Below are 4,971 nucleotides of genomic sequence, written 5' to 3' on the forward strand. Positions count from 1 at the left end.
ATAAATAGGGAGATGTCCCTCATTTTGAAGGGACGTTTTTCCATTTATTACACTTGCCTTCTCTCACATCAGAGAAACATCTGAGCTTGGAATCCGAGCAGATACCCACCTAAATTTCCGTTCTCTTTATTCCATTTCAAGTTACTAACTTGACCGTCGGAGGCGGAGCTCCAACCACCCGGAGTCTCCGTTATTTTGCAGGTACAGCTCAGCCGGATCAGACTTCGTGTTGTAACTCTCCCGAGGGACAAAAACACCCAAAACAGGTTTCATAACATTATTATTTCAAATCCTTTAGAACGAGTTCCAATCTACTAATCAAAACATCAATATAATTTCCATCCTGTTGTTGTTCCATTTTTTTTTTTTTTGAAAACTGTTGTTCCAATTAAAGATAATAACAATCGACAAAAAAAAAACGTAAACCAAATCATGAAACAAAGAACCTTCAAGATTCAGTAGTTTTGATGATGAAGTTCTGACGACTGATAGGGTTCATCACCACCGGAAGTCCAGCAGTACGAGGCCATGCCTGCATTCAGTAGTCGAATTTTATGCAATTTTTACTAGATCGAAATAAAATTAATTAATTCAATAAAAACTGGAAATAAATTTGTGAATTTTTTGAGAAATTTTACCTCCGAAAATCTTCTGATCAGACATTATGTAATCGCAAGCATAAGCAACGAAAAGGATCCAATGAGTGAGCCGACGATGTATTTACCCGCCATTGTTGATCTTCAAAGCTGGAAAAATGTGTCAAAAATTAGAGAAATTAAATTTTAGATTGATCTGAAAAAACTAAAGAAATTTAGAGGCGGTTTAGCTCAAAACAAGAGCCCGTTACTGGGCTTCTCACTTCTCATGAAGAACATAAAAAATAAAAAACAAAAAAATAATGCAATAGATTATCAACAGAAAACGAAAAACCAAACAAAACCCAGAAAAATTGAACACGAATATCGAACACAAGCAATTGAACAATCATTTTTACCATCTTCATTATCCCAATCAACATTAATCCAGTCCTCATAATTCATCAGATCAACTCAGATCTTCAAAATCCAACAAAATTAATAAAAAAAAAAACTTCACAAAATCCCAAATGTAAGCTAAAAACATTATAGTTCAAAATGATAATTAAAAAAATCATACCTCAGAGAAGAAGATAAGATTATTCTCGTCGTTGTTTCAAATATCTAACATTATCAAGCAAAACTGAACAAAATTGGAGGGAGGAGATTGAGTGAGGAGAGAGAGAGCAAGACAGAGAGAGAAATGAAATGAGAGAGGAAGTGAAAGTTTGGCGGCTGTGTTGAAACCCTAATACTCTAATATAATGGGCTTACTCCTCTCAGCGAATTTCGCCCCATCACAAGTGTATTTGTATCGGGCAATATTTTGTCAGGTACGGTTAAAAAATTATTCGTGACGGACTTTAGTTGCCCGTTACAATTAAATGTATATTCGTAACGGGAATTTTTTTGCCCATTACAAATAGTTGTTATTTGTATCAGTCATACATATTGCCCGTTACAAATAGTCTTTTCGTAACGGATTTTATTATGCCCGTTACAAATGAGCCGTTACAAATGAAGTTTTTTCCACTAGTGGTACCCGGTGAGATCTTTCTTTTTCTTTTCTACCTTTTTCTTTCTTGATTGTATAGAATAGGTTTAGATTAGGATGAGTTGATTGTTCGAGGATGTTTGCCTTGTAACACCTAGCGTGTTTGGGGTCATTGGCGTTGTTGTCGAATGACCGCTTGTTTGACGATTAGGTTTTACTTGTGATTGCTCTCATTCTTATGCTTTTCTCTCTAAGTTTCTTTTTCTTTCTTTGATAAAATTAAAATAATAATAATAATAATAATAATAATAATAATAATAATAATAATAATAATAATAATAATAATAATAATAATAATAATAATAATAATAATAATAATAATAATAATAAATTTTATAGGCTATATTTTTCTTTTTGCTTTTTTAGCTCTTATCTTTGGACATTCTACAATTCGGGATTTTGCCTTTGAATGTGTGCTTTCCTATGTTTTACTGGTGTGCATGCTTTGAGAGTATTCATGGTTGACTCTAGGATAGGGTATTCTAAGGTAGTGGTTTAGACCTTTTGGGGCCTTGAAGCCGGATTCTTTTGGTTTGTGGTAAGACGGAGTTGCTTCCTTTGGTGGATTGACAACTTTAGTAAGTTTTTGCTACAACCGTGTGAGAATTCATCTTTTTCAAGCCTTCATCATATTTTGAATGTGCGGCGTGGATCCTTGGCCTTTGCATACCTAATCTTGAATCTTGACTCATAATTCTCAAACATGAGACCGAACCAACTAGGAAGGACAAAGGCATCTTTTCGGGGTGGTAATTTTTCATTTCTAGGATATTCTTCTTTATTTTTAGTTCATTGGGTTTACATTTGCCTTCTTGCTAACCATTTGAGCCTTTCCGTTTCTTTTCAAGCCACATCTTTAGAATTTTGAGCCTTTTGTTTCTTTTTGTTCCATTTTTGGTTTTTGTGAAGCAAATGGTCATGTTTTTGGAGTTTGTGGTATATAAGGTTGGATATTGGTTCTATTTGTAAGCAAGATTGTCTTTTGTATATATTGTGAATAATGGAAAATGAATGATGGAAAAAGTCGTCCAAAGTTAAAGGAGGCAAGGACATAATAAATGCAATATTGAAAAAGCCGTTAAAAGTTATAATAAGCGAGGACATTTGCTTTGAATATATAAAAAAAAGTGAAAATGAGATGATTCAAAAATATTTTGATGTGATTCTTTTTCCTTTTTTCAAGCATTGAGGACAATGCATCCTTTAAGCTTGGGGGAGAAGCGTTTACGCTTTTTGTATATATGATTGTGGATATAGCTTTGAATTAGCTTGGGGGTGTTATTATTTTTTTGTTTGGTGACTTCTTGGTTTTGGTGTCGAGGTTTGGCCAATCTTTGCTTCATAACCTAGGTGTACCACCAAATTCTAAATTTTTGGCCTACCCCTAACCTTTTGCCCTTACGTTACAACCTTTGGGAAAGTCCTTTTGACCTAGTGGTTGAGTCACATACCGAGGGAGGACATTGTGAGTTAAAGCCTAAGGAGAACGGATGCAAGGTCAAGATGTTGAGAACCCTCAAACTTTATTCTTTCCTGGTTCCTTGAAGGAACCATAGAGACACTTACTAAGGGAAGATTTGAAGCCATTGGGAGAACGCGGTTAGATTGGTTGGGATGAAAGTGGATTGCGCCTTATTAGTTCTCTACACTTAGAATACCTTATGTTTCAGTCAACTGTGGATATTAGAGCATTCATACCACTATCATATAGAAAAGTGTTCATTCATTTGCATTTGATCGTTTGCGAAAATCCTTATCAAGAGCTATTTGTTTGAAAATTTTGATTTACCTTCTTTTCTTTTAATGTTTTTACCTCGTTTTATTTTAAAGAGTTATGGGTTAAGCTCTTAGGTAACCTTTATGAGACCTCACTCGTCCTCATAAGCGACTTTGGGGTTTAAAGGGCTTGTTGTAGCTAAAAACAACCGTGATTCTTACGTTAGTGAGTCTTAGTGTATATTCCCATCTCATGTCTTTCTTTTTCTTTTTTTAAATAAGTCTTTCATCCTTATTCTTTCTTGCTTTGTTTTGCTCGAGGACGAGCAAAAGTTTAGCTTGGGGGAATTTGATGAGTGTCATTTATGGCAATCATTTGATTCTCTTTAGGGTGAAATTCATGCTATTTTATAGCTCTTTTCTTTAGTTTTTCCTTAATTTTGCTCTTTATTTCTTTAGTTTGCTCTTTACTTAGTTGATTTTCCATTTTCATGCATTTCTTTGTTTTTCTTATCTTTTTCTCATTTATTTGTTTGTTTTCTTAAATTTTTCAGGTTAAGGTCGTTATCCAAAGATTCCCCAGACCCCTTCCCAAGTTTGGCATTAATTAAGATGCCTAGTGTTCTCCATTTGAAGCTCAAGCATGGATAAGTGCAAGTTCCATTAGACCTTAGGTCGTGCATTCAAGCCGTAAGGGCCTAATTCTCGTGTTGAACCCACCATTGAGGTGATTTTGGGTCTGCCATGTCCCGTGTTTATCAAGAGCATTGAGTGGAGCGCATGAGCAGCATCAAAATGATGGTGAAGGGGGCTACCCTGTTCCCAGGAGCGGGTGCTCGCGACTATGGCGCGGCCGCGCATCCTAGTGGCGCGGCCGCGCCTCTCTAGGTCCTTGTTCCGTACCCAGTTTTGCGCGGCCGTGCTCCCCCTTGTAGTTGGTCGCGCCTGTTCGAGTCTATTTTGGACGATCTAACTAATTTCTCATTGTTAGTTTTACTATATATAAAATTTCCTTTTATTTTTAGAGAGAGTTCTTTTTAGAATTAGAATAGAATTCGTTTAGATTTGGTAGAGAGAGAAACTCTAGTTTGTAGAGAGAGAAGTTCTTGATTGATAATTGAAGATTGATGATTCTAAGCATTTTCTCCATTGATTTGAAGCAAGTTTGTAAGGATTTATTTTACTTTAATGCAATCTTTAGCTTTTGATTTCAATTACTTTGTTAATTATTCAAGTTGATCGATTTTTGATTGATTTTAGCTTGATTAATATGATGATGATGAATTTGTTGTTTAGCTTAGTTTTGATCTTGATTTCCATGGATTGTGAGTAGTTTTCTTGCTAGGGGAATGGTGAAGCATATAGGAGTAATGGATTGATGCTAATTGGGGGAAATTGATTTTCCCTCGCAACACTCGATTTAGTCAATTCCATTCCTAATTAGTTGTATCCATTGCATGTATATGTGGATCCTAAACCCTAGTGTTTGATAGATTTGAATTCATTTTGATTGTTTGTTTGATTTAGAATATACACACATTACTTCATTACTTCGAAATAGCTTAGCTTTAGCATTAGCTTTCACCTCCCATTCCTAGTGGTTCGACCCTCAACTTACTCCTGTGC

At 35.3% G+C, this 4,971-nt stretch overlaps 1 long non-coding RNA gene across 1 annotated transcript; it reads right to left on the reverse strand.

Annotated features, from left to right (window-relative positions):
• Positions 1-357: 357 nt before the first annotated feature.
• Positions 358-1,351, reverse strand: LOC145634874 (uncharacterized). Its single transcript, XR_014113663.1, has 3 exons — positions 1,156-1,351; positions 639-746; positions 358-532 (listed from the first exon to the last, which is right to left on the reverse strand). It is a non-coding gene; the product is annotated as an uncharacterized LOC145634874 (long non-coding RNA).
• Positions 1,352-4,971: the final 3,620 nt, after the last annotated feature.

This window comes from Chenopodium album, chromosome 6 (genome assembly GCF_948465745.1).
Source record: "Chenopodium album chromosome 6, dcCheAlbu1.1, whole genome shotgun sequence".
In the NCBI taxonomy this organism is placed as follows: domain Eukaryota; kingdom Viridiplantae; phylum Streptophyta; class Magnoliopsida; order Caryophyllales; family Amaranthaceae; genus Chenopodium; species Chenopodium album.